At 39.0% G+C, this 12,194-nt stretch overlaps 1 pseudogene; it reads right to left on the bottom strand.

Moving 5' to 3' along the window:
- Positions 1-503: 503 nt before the first annotated feature.
- On the bottom strand, positions 504-983 carry LOC125166490 (60S ribosomal protein L21-like; annotated as a pseudogene).
- Between the last annotated feature and the right edge of the window lie 11,211 nt (positions 984-12,194).

Raw genomic sequence — 12,194 nt, 5'->3', positions numbered from 1 at the left:
GCTCAGGAATTAGAAACATTGCTTGTGGATGGTCCATAACTAACATCTGTTCCTTCAGGACTTCTCACACTGTAGCGGCTGGCCCCTCAATCGCTATTAACAAAAATACCATGTACATCCAAGGGTTAACAATGTTGAAGACTTGAGGAAATGGAAATTGTCATGAGTAAATAAAAATTATGAACAGCAATCCTATACAATATAGAAAACTTGAACGTAATAAAAAGAAGAAAAAAGGAGACAGAAAAAAGGGCAACAGAAACAGAGACAGATGTAGAGACAGAGAGAAGGAGAGGGAATTAATCTAGAAGGACATTTGATCAAAAATTCAGTTCTACCATGATTTATCATGAACTCTCAGTAAATGCTTAATATATACATTCTCCCTTTTAGAATCGGTAGGACAAATTCCTGACTATCTTGCAGAAATGTTATTAGGACTAATGAAGTTAGAAGGCTTTTTTTCATAGTCTTGAAGTCTTTTATTTATATTTTTATACTTATCATACCATGAATTCATAGGGAATGGGTTCCAGGCTCAGGAACCTCTTCATTAGTTCTCACAAAGTGTGCTTCTCTGGGTGAAGCAGGCTGGCACTTCAGTTAAACTCAAATACCTTTCTCTTTGGCCTCCTTCTTTCTCTGATTATTTTCCTTCACAAGCCACAGGAAGCTATCTAGGCTCTTTGAGTGCTTAATATGCTCAATATGTAAATTAATTCCCTTGGCAAGAACCTTGCCTTTAACTTGTTTGTTTACAACAATCCGAACTGCATGCTGGGTAACATGGTAGTCTCTTCGGTTTTGCCATGGTAACATTTGCAGGGCATTCCTTTTTGAACAGTGCCCATTCCCTTGATGTCTACAATATCACCTTTCTTGTAGATTCACATGTATGTGTCCAGAACAATTCCATGTTTTCTAAAAGGCCTAAAGAACCTATAGCAGGTGCTTCTCCTCTTTCCCTTTGTATTGGTCATTTTGGTGAATGAATGCAAGACGGTGGCTCGGGTCAAAAGGTAGAAGTAACAAGTCTTTTAATGTGGAATAAATAAGACTTTATGGAAGTATCTGTATTGCCAAAATTCCTAAAAACTGAAAAGACTAGTAAAAACTAAGCAGCGATTTTTGTAGATACATAAACAATAAGGATGAAAGGGATGTAAGCCAGCTGACAATTAAGTTTTCTAGCTCAACAATCGTTCCTTTAAATCTAAAACCCATTACTAGAGTTTAGCAATTTACCTATAGAATGACTTTGATTTTAATATCTGTTTTGATAGGATAAAAATGTAAACAAAAATGCAGATCAACCATTTGGGATAACCTCAATTCACAAGACGTATGTCTACAATTTATTTTGCTAAAAAAGTTCTGAATAGCAGGGGGAAAGAGGGAAGGGCTGAATGCATATAAAGTTGTGATGTGAAAGATGTTGAATCACACCAAACAGCACGGAAAGACAAAATGTTGACAAACCCATCTAACATGAGCTGACATTACTGATGGGAGGGATATTATGGATTCTGGCGGGAGGGTCTTCTACAGAACTGAAAATTACTTTAAACACTAGAACTTCAAAGCCTAATTCATAAATGGCGGCATGTTCTTTAATGACCTCCACTTCAACCCTGTTCTTAAACAAGATCATACACACAATAACACATGCATAATAAACACACACACATACGCTCACACACTCATCATCAGATACCTGTGCTTTCTGAGGAGACTAAGTGCAAGTGACCATATGCCATGGAGTCCAATGGGGCGGTCCTACCTGCTTTCTCTTCTCCCCACCGTCCATGTGTCTTCTCATTCATCGCACGCCAGTCTTGAACCTGCATTGCTGATTCACAAAGTTCTAATCTGCCAGATGCTGCCGCTTCTGCTGCTGTCACTTCTAATCTCTGTGACTCTTTTCATCTCTTCTCCCCACCTTTTTAAGATTTTTAATCTTTTGTATCTCTGATTGTTCCCCTGATCATTTTAAAATTTCTCTTGAATAGAGTTTAAAAACCCCTTTAGAGAAACCCTTCTCTTTTGAAACTTCCCACAATCTATGTACAGAGAAAGTACAAATATCTTAGTATATAGATATATCTACTAAAGCATATACCCTATTCTAATTGTTTGTATTTTGTATTCATATTTCAAATTATAATTATAATATAATAAATTGGATTCATACTAATTATATATATAATATAGTAAATTACATAATTTTATTATAAATATATATAATATAGTAAATTACATAATATATATAATTATATATATAATATAGTAAATTACATAATTTTATTATAATAACGTACTATTATTTTTTAAGTTTTATTTCTTTATTTTGAGAGAGAGAGAGAGAACATGAGCAGGGGAGGGGCAGAGAAAGAGAGAGAGAGAGAGAGAGAGAGAGAGAGAGAGAATCCCAAGCAGGCTCTGCACCAGCAGCACAGAGCCCAATGTGGGGCTCAAAGCTATAAACCGTGAGATCATGACCTGAGCCAAAACCAAGAGTCAGATGTCCAACCAACTGAGCCACCTAGGTGCCCCATTATAATACATTATATATTGTGTATATGTGCATATATAATGTGTGTATGTATGTTTGTATATAGACAAACACATACACACACACACACACACACACACACACACACATACATGTTTATATGACAGTCCCTCAGTTGTTTGTGAGCTCCTTAAGGAAAGACGGAATTGTACCCATCTTTTACACACGTGCTATGCAGTCAATAATTTGAAGGATGAATAGATAATGAGCGTGGAGCTGTTTCTTCTCTTTTTCATCTCAAACCAAGCACTCACAGTGAGGCAGGTATCATATTCAAAATTTTGTATTGGCATATGTGTTTCATTACTTCTTCCTGCTACAGAGTTTTCCCTTTCCAGTCAAAAAAGCTCTTTCTGTCTCTTTTGTTGTATTACTTCTTAGTTTTTAAATTATTCTGGGAAATCAAAAGGCTAAGAGTGGTTCACAGATAATCTAAGTATTACTCTAGAATAAAAAAAGGATACAAACACATAAAGGTAGACATGTAATGTTTAATATACATTGGCCATCTTGGTACAGGGCATCATGTGAAGTAATCATGGTAAGAGACTACCAGTAGATGAAAATAATCAGAACTCATGGATTTTAAGACCAGTAACCCGCCCCCATTTTGTAAAGAAAAAAGTCATTAAGAAATCAAAAGTGTGTTCACTGTAAAAGACATTATTTATGATAAATTAAATTGATTTCAGTCATTTAGCATCCTCAAGCTTCGACCTTTTCTTTCTGTTTTTTATTTTTTATTGACTAAGAGTTGAGACTGATAGCTGGATAGAGCAACTCACCAAGTCAACACTTTGTAAAAAGAATTAATGGTCATGCCGATATAATAATTTTACTAAGTGCTGTATTTCAGCAATGAGAACCCAAGCTCAGGCAATCCGAGGCCAGTCCCTCCAGGTGACAACCACTAAACCAGCCCTGAATGACAAAACAGCCACCCAGTAAAGTCATGGCAAACATCAACCTACAGACTTTTGTCCCAAAGTATTCGATAGTTTTCAAATTTATTCCAAACTTTGATGTAGGGATTCTAAAGAGACAGAAATGTCTGTATTTTTATTTGTGAGGAAGGAGGCACAATTACCTGTTCCTTGAGAAGCCACTGTTGATTTTCAGAAACTAAAGATTCTGCAGCCAGGATGCTTTATTTGGTGATTGCAAAGTAATTCATTCCTGATGATATGAAATAGAACAGGCTAATTTAGTATTTTCTTGTAATTCACATCACACGAATACTCGTGATATAATCCTCGATCTGCCTCTTTACCTTTGTCGTCCTGTAGCCAGAATAATTCAGGAAAAACGATTGCTCTGTGTATTCTTAAAGTGGTGCTTTCACTTCAGGTAACAGAACCGCTGTAACTGTGGTAAATATCAATGTCTATTAAATTTAGCAAAATAAAAAGCTACCACAAGTGCCAGGAAGTATTTGGAATGCCTCTCCTACTCAAAAAGAACACTTTCATAGTTTGAAAAGAAAATATCGTCGTATCACATTTCTGAAAAACAAGAGGGGCTGACTTTCACATGGAAAGCGTCGTATTTGTTGGTGGTTTATGGGGTGTGCAGGAAAACCAAGAGTTACTGATGGAGGACCCACTCACCTCTTTGATAAATTCCATGCAACTCTAACAGAATGTTTAAATAAGTTATTTTTGAATGAGGGCTGTTATGCCCAATGCAATTCAGTGCCTCAGGCTGTGAGTTTCTATAACTTTGGGTTGAAGGATGTCTAGTTTCTGCTGAAACAAAAGTGTGAGATGAATTGTGTCAAGAGGAATTCTCGTTTCTGTGCTGTGCTCTGGCTTACTCATAGAGGTTTCTTTGTGAAATACAGTGCCTGAGGGTGCAGGCAAGGAGCGCATTCTAGTATTTCTCTGGTCAATTCCAAACAAACAAATGAAAATGAAATAAAATGGCAGGAATTCAGTCTTACGAGCAGAGAGACGCTTGATCCTTCCTTCTGCAGGCTCTTTTAACTAGTTCCAACTGCACTTAGCGTTATTATTTTTATTATTTATTGACTTAGAAATAAAGCTTTCCTTGCCACTTACCTACCGGCTCGACAAAAATTAAATCTCCAAAATAACATCCAGCTAGTATGCCCGGGTTTCCAAAACATTTTTAAGTGTGGTTGCTTCTAAATTTCACCTCCTCAGTGAGATCTTCGTTAACATGTAACACTCCTAGTTTCTACTCCCTTGCCTTGCTTTATCTTTCTCTAAAGCATTTATAACAATCTAAGGTACCAGAAATTTCACCAATTTGCTTTATGAATTGCTTGCGGCCCCTTCACCTTAGACCATAAGCTCTATGACAGAAGGACTTTGTGTCTGTTGTGGTCACTGATAAATCTCCAGAGGTTTAAATAGTGACTAGCACGTCTACTGCTAGCTTTGGTCCAAGTTGTAAGAGCTGGGAGTCATAGGAAAACAAGAGAGGTAAAAACGGGGCTGGAAATACAATGGAGTGGGGCATCTGTGTGATCTCCATATAATGCATCTTTACTGATTCTGGTGGGTGATTGACCCAAGAGCGTTTTTTTCCAAATAGGCAATCTTTATCTTTTCTTCTCATTGCTTCTACCTCTTTCCTAAGCCCAGTTTGTTCTCTCCCCAGGCACCCAACGCTCTTACCTGCCCCATTCCTCCATGTAGCCTCCGAATTTCTATGTCAGAAAGGTGAGTAAAGTCTGCCTTCCTGTAAAACACAGTGCCCCAAAAACCCAGTTGCTGTTTTGTTCCCTCCTCTCCCCACGTCTTACCCCAAACTTCATTCTTTTTGAGCCTAGAGTAGATAACTTTTAGGGAGAGAGACCTAAATGTAAACAAATTAATTCTTTTTTTTTTTTTATTTTTTTTTCAACGTTTATTTTTATTTTTGGGACAGAGAGAGACAGAGCATGAACGGGGGAGGGGCAGAGAGAGAGGGAGACACAGAATCGGAAACAGGCTCCAGGCTCTGAGCCATCAGCCCAGAGCCCCACGCGGGGCTCGAACTCACGGACCGCGAGATCGTGACCTGGCTGAAGTCGGACACTTAACCGACTGCGCCACCCAGGCGCCCCAACAAATTAATTCTTAACCCTTTAGATTCCCCAGGTTCTGTTTGCCTGTTTATTTTTCTTGTCAAATCAAATTAATCTTAAATTTTTGAAATCTCAGAAGGGTGACAAAGCTGAAGAAATTATTCTAGATAGTTTCAGAGATTCATCTTTGGGGATAAGACACAGGATGACAACTCTTCCCAGTTTGCCTGGGGCTCTCCCAGTTTTAGTACTGGCAGTCTCATGTCCTGTAATCTCAGGCAGATTGAGACAGTTGGTCACCATAATAGGACCGCAATACACAGGCAACCCTGCCTTAGAACACGTCCCTGGGCTTAGGTTTCTTGAATCATCCCAGCTTGTCTCCTCCTTATTTTTCTGCTCTTCTAATGCGACAGAGCTTCGCATAGCAGCCATCACCGCAGTAGGAATGCTGGCACTGAGGGTGGGGAATAGGGAGTGAGAAATGGAACCGAGTGCCAGTCCAGCTACAGCTCTCTTGGAAGTGGTGAGTTCTGTTTTGACTAGCCGTCTTGGATGCTCACTCAGGACAATTCATTCAAATTGCCAATGCAGGGGCCCCTGGGTGGCTCAGCTGGTGAAGCATCCAACTTTGGCTCAGGTCATGATCTCATAGCTCGTGAGTTCGAGCCCCATGTCGGGCTCTCCACTGACTGTGCAGAGCTTGCTTGGGATTCTCTCTCTGTCTCTCCCTCTCTCTCTGCCCCTCCTTCTCTTGTGCTTTCTCCCTCTCTCTCAAAATAAATGAATAAATAAACTTGAAAAAAAATTGCCAACACAACCCAAACTTATAAGACAATGTGCCTCTGAAAGTCAGTGCAGAATTAAATGTCTTATCATCAACAAATGAATTTTATTAAATATGCATTCTAATCTATCGTATATGCCTTCCATGCAAAGAGCGATTTGAAACTAGGTATCTGAAGGCCAGAGCAAAATTGTTTGCTCATTTTTCAGTTTGTATCAGAGATGGTGAATATCCTTAGTTCATCGAGAAGTTGCCATACTTTATTTTTTATTTTTTTTTAACGTTTATTTATTTTTGAGACAGGGAGAGACAGAGAATAAATGGGGGAGGGTCAGAGAGAGAGGGAGACACAGAATCTGAAACAGGCTCCAGACTCTGAGCTTTCAGCACAGAGCCCGAAGCGGGGCTCAAACTCACAGACCGCGAGATCATGACCTGAGCCGAAGTTGGACGCTTAACGGTCTGAGCCACCCAGGTGCCCCGCCATACGTTTTTAAGAGGGCCACGTCAGCTATACTATCAAACCAGCCAGGGGAGATCCATTTCAATATAGTACTTAGCTCCAGCTGCCTCTGACTCTGTAAGCCTACATTTATGCTTTATCTATATTCTGGAAAGAACACCACTTTAGAACTTAGAAGACCTGGTCAGTCTTAGATTTACCATGCACTGGACATGAGAACTTGGGCAATCATGGAACATTTCTAAGTGATCAATAAACAGGAAGTAACAAGAACTAACCTGCCCACTTCACATGGCTATTGTTGGATCAATAGGATAACGACCTTGGAAGGTTTTCTCACACACATATAAAATACTATTGACTATTTAGCTATATCAGTTCTTCATATCAAATTTAATGATGGAGCATTAATCTATTGACAGAAAAATTGAATTACAGCAACTAAGAAGATGTTTTTGAGAGACAGGCACCTTTAACTGGTAACAGTGTAAGTAGTTAGCAAAATGTAAACTATGTAATTTAAAATTTAGAGCAACCAGGTAGGGTAGCCATCGGTGGTTGAGGTACTGCAAGGTGCCTGTGGAAACCTGTAAAGCAAGAACCAGTTAAATGGTCTGTTCAAGGTCACACAGCAGTGTATTTTTTGTTTGATTTTGTTCTTACCTCCTCTTAGTAAAATTTAAGGTATCTCACCTTAAAAAGTGGAACAACCAGCACTGAACCTGGGTTTTAAAAAAAGTCAATCCTGGGCTGCCTGGGTGGCTCAATGGGTTAAGCCTCCAATTCTGGATTTGGGCTCAAATCATGATCCCAGGATTCTTGACATGGATCCCAAGCAGGGCTCTGCACTAACAATGTGGAGCCTGCCTGGAACTCTCTGTCTCCCTCTCTCTCTCTGCCCTTTCCCTGCTTGCACGCACTCTCTCTCTCTCTCTCTCTCTCTCTCTCTCTCTCTTTCAAAAAAATAAATAAACTTAAAAAAAAACTCAGCCCTGCGTTCTTTTCCTTGAACCATGATAGAAATACGCCATCCTTAGAATAAGGGGTCAGAGGTCTGCAGGTAGCAGTCTGCTTCTCCTTGGGAAAATCATGCAATCGGTCTGCAATACTTTCCTCATTGGTAAAATGAGGAGATTGGTGTTGGTTTATGTTTTTCCACCTATTAGGTGAAATTGAACAAATGAGGAAAAAAAAACAATTTAAAGTACTTAGCATACAGTAAGGATAATTATTGTTTCTTGAAATGTGTTTTAGCCGAATGTGTTTACACATACACATGGGTCACAATGTAAAATGTGTTTCTTTTTTTATTTTTTTAACATTTATTTATTTTTGAGACAGAGAGAGACAGAGCATGAACGGGGGAGGGTCAGAGAGAGGGAGACACAGAATCGGAAACAGGCTCCAGGCTCTGAGCTGTCAGCACAGAGCCCGACGTGGGGCTCGAACTCACGAGCTGTGAGATCATGCCCGGGGCTGAAGTTGGATGCTTAACCAACTAAGCCACCCAGGTGCCCCTGAAATTTTATTTTTAAATGACGTGGATTGTCTTATGGGTCACAAACCGCGAGATCATGACCTGAGCCAAAGTCAGCCGCTTAACCGACTGAGCCACCCAGGTGCCCCTAAAATGTGTTTCTTAATGTGGTTTGTGGTCAAAGGCACTTAAAAAAAAAAAAAAAAGATGTCTTCTAAGCTTCTTTCCAACACTTGTCCTCCACTGACTCTATTATGTTTTCTGTCATTTTAAAATAAAAAGGCATCACCTAGACTTCAATTATTTTCATGCATGGTTTATTAGTTTAAAATATTTCCTAAGATCATGCTGCATACAGCTGCTTTCCTTACTCTTCCCAATCTCTACCTCTGCCCCTGTCCCTGCTCATAAATACTTCAAAATCGTATGTTTTAAAGATCGTTGTCTTATGATAAAGGTTCTCTGACCACAATTAATTGTAGTAATATTTTGTACTTGGAGGTTGATCTAGTCAAATATATAATATTTTAAAAGTTAACAAAATGTGTATGATCCTTATTGTGTGTTAAAAATGGCCAGGTACCTTCTGTTGATGCTTTAAAATGTCTCTTTCAGTGAAATGCTTCCTAGAAGGAGAAATAGACCCTGGAAAATAAAAGTGATCTGAAGAGCTAAATAACCGTCACAAGCTGTGATCAGCAGAATGGGATCTTCTCTCCTCCACACACACATATGTTCAAACCGAGATAAACATGCACATACTTCAATTACAAGCAAAACTTTCTCGAGAGACAAGTGGCAGGGTGCACTGAAGCTGAAAGCAATGTGACAACACAGTGGCACACGATGGTGAGAAACAACTCAACCCTGTAATTAATTTTTATCATTAAAGTCCCATCAATATCACTTAGCCGAATGACTCTGACAGGATGGGAATATTAGCTACAGACAGATTTCCTACTCCAAAGGTTATAGTACTGTTTGCATATGTACTTTGGAATACATTACAAAAAGGTGAAAAACTATGGACGGCATGATGTATGACCTGAGAATAACAGTGAAGCCTAACTGTATGTGCTTTGCCATTGGCTGTGGTGAATGCAAAGTTTTGCACCTTCCCCCTCCTAACAAGAAATGCAGAGGCTCAGTTTCCAAAATTGGATTGAGAAAATAATGTGCATTTAAGATCAATTTCTATAAAATCCTAGGACTTACTATTTGCCATCTGTAATGGTTAATACTAATGAAGTATACAAAATTGCCTCCAGTGGAGGTCATTATTAAAGGAAACCAAGGGAAGAAGAAATGGGGTTAGATGTAACCAGGTGCTTTCAAGAGACAGTCGATGAAATGGATACAGAATGGACAACCTAGCAAAAAAATTCCCGTGGCAGTCTTACCAGGATGGCTAGAGAGAGCAAAATTGCGTGCAGAATGGTGGTTGTCATGAAAGAAGTTATATGAAAAGCTGTAAACATTTCCCTTAGGCTCAAAATGAAGTTTGCTTCATCCTAACCAAAGTCTGGCAAGGAATTTATTTGAAAGACTTCTGAACTCCCCAAAATGAGAAATACTGCAAGCGATAATCCTTCTAGTCTATGATACATTATTGCATAAGGTTTATTATATCTTTAAAATGTAGGCGCATCACTTAAAATGACTTCTAATCTTCAGTCTAGGTACCTGCTTCACTCTATTTATTTCTTTGAATCTAAGTAGACTCCAAGTAATGATAGCAAGATAATTGAACACTATTTTGTGAGATATGGTAGGCCCTAGAATTAAAATTACCTATACTTTGAACTTAATATATGAAATACCTCAAACTTTAAAAATTCTTTCTTCAAACTAAATCAGTGACAAACAAAACCAACAAAATGACTCCTTGTTGGATATTACTGACTTTTAAATTAAATACACAGTTTGAAAATTTATAATATAAACATGCTTTGAGCGTATGTGTGCAAAGCATGGTGACATTTTTTTCAGCATGCAAAGAAGGGAAAGATGTTTAAATTTTTAATGTTTATTTATTTTTGATAGAGAGAGACACACACACAGGATCTGAAGCAGGCTCCAGGTTCTGAGCTGTCAGCACAGAGCCTGACACGGGGCTCGAAGTCACAGACCACGAGATCATGACCTGAGCCGAAGTTGGATGCTCAACCGACTAAGCCACCCAGGTGCCCCAGAAGGGAAAGATGTTTAAAAGTTGATGAGTTACTTGTGGAGAAGAGATTCATACTTCTTAACTTGGCTTCAGGGGCATCCCATTCATTAGACTGTCTGTCTCTCAGTTTTTAAAGGAGTTTTTGAATGATCTCATTGTGAGATCATTTGAGCGTAAGCTGACAGAATTCACATACCGTACTCGTTGTAGGCAAGCAAAGTTCAAAACTCAGATTTTTCAGTATATACACCAGATGTACCAGATGTGGTAATATTGTTTATTTGTTCATTTATTAAACAAATACTTTTGAATGTCTAAAATACACCAGCTACTGTGCCGGTCACTATGGTAAGCACTAGAAATGTAACAATGAATCTGACATCTATAATCCCTGGGGGGGGGGGGGAGAAAAACAAACAAACAAACAAACAAACAAGTGATTAGAAAAGCTGAGGGCAATGAAAGAAACAAATAAAGTTACGGAAAATAAATTAACAAGAGAGAACCAGATTTAGATGTCAAAGTGGAGGCCATTTCACGAGCAGGTGGTACTCACGCTGACATACAAAGGATGAGGCAGCTAAGGGAGGACTGGGAATAAATCTTTCTCAAAGCAGAAAAACAGCTTGTCCCTGTCCTGAGACAGGAGAGAGTTTGCAGTGTTTTTAATGATTGGAAAAAGAGCCAAGAATATGGAAGCAGAGGTCAAGTTCCACAAAGGGTGAGCAGAGGAAAGAAGGGTTCGAGGGGACAGAGATGTCATTCAAGGCCAATACATACAGTATTTCCCGATAAGTCATACTGAGTCAGTATTGTATTCTAAATGGAGTAGAAACCACTAAAGAAGTTCAAGAAGAAACACTGTGGCTAATGGATCTTCAGTATATAATTGTTTATTCACTTAAGAAATACTTGTTTCATGGGGCGCCTGGGTGGCACAGTCGGTTAAGCGTCCGACTTCAGCCAGGTCACGATCTCGCGGTCCGGGAGTTTGAGCCCCACGTCGGGTCTGGGCTGATGGCTCGGAGCCTGGACCCTGTTTCCGATTCTGTGTCTCCCTCTCTCTCTGCCCCTCCCCCGTTCATGCTCTGTCTCTCTCTGTCCCAAAAATAAATAAAAACGTGGAAAAAAAATTAAAAATAAAAAAAAATAAAAATGTGTCAACACATTTAATGCAGCAGATATAGTGACTATTGTATGACCATAGTCATCACCACTGCAGAGATTTCTATAATATATCAGTCTGACTCTCCACTGGTATCTGCAGGGGATCATATGTTATGTAATAACAAATAACAACAAGCTCCTGAATTTTTTTCCTCTGGCTGAGGAAACTGAAGCTCAGAGCTGTAAAACCCACTTCCTCTTGTTCAAGTTCACCCTGAAGTCGGTGGACAAAGAGATAATAAAGTAAATACCTCCCAAGATTATGACTTAAGAAATGTTTTTTAGGATAATAGGAAATTTCTAGGTCGGCTCATTTGGTTTATGTCTAGCTTTCGTTTGTTTGTATGTGTGTTTCAGGTTTTATTTTCTCAAATGACTTTTGTATACACATGTATGTGTAGTGTGATATATTAAGGGTGGGGGGAGGTTTGCCATATATTCACATTTTTCTTTTAACTCTCTTACCCAAGCAGCTAAGTATCACCAAAATGTGGTGAGCCTTCACCACGTGTCAAAAAATAGTGATG

Source organism: Prionailurus viverrinus, chromosome B2 (genome assembly GCF_022837055.1).
Source record: "Prionailurus viverrinus isolate Anna chromosome B2, UM_Priviv_1.0, whole genome shotgun sequence".
Lineage (NCBI taxonomy): Eukaryota > Metazoa > Chordata > Mammalia > Carnivora > Felidae > Prionailurus > Prionailurus viverrinus.
Note: the sequence above shows the minus strand (reverse complement) of the source record. Positions and strands in the feature narration are given on the sequence as shown.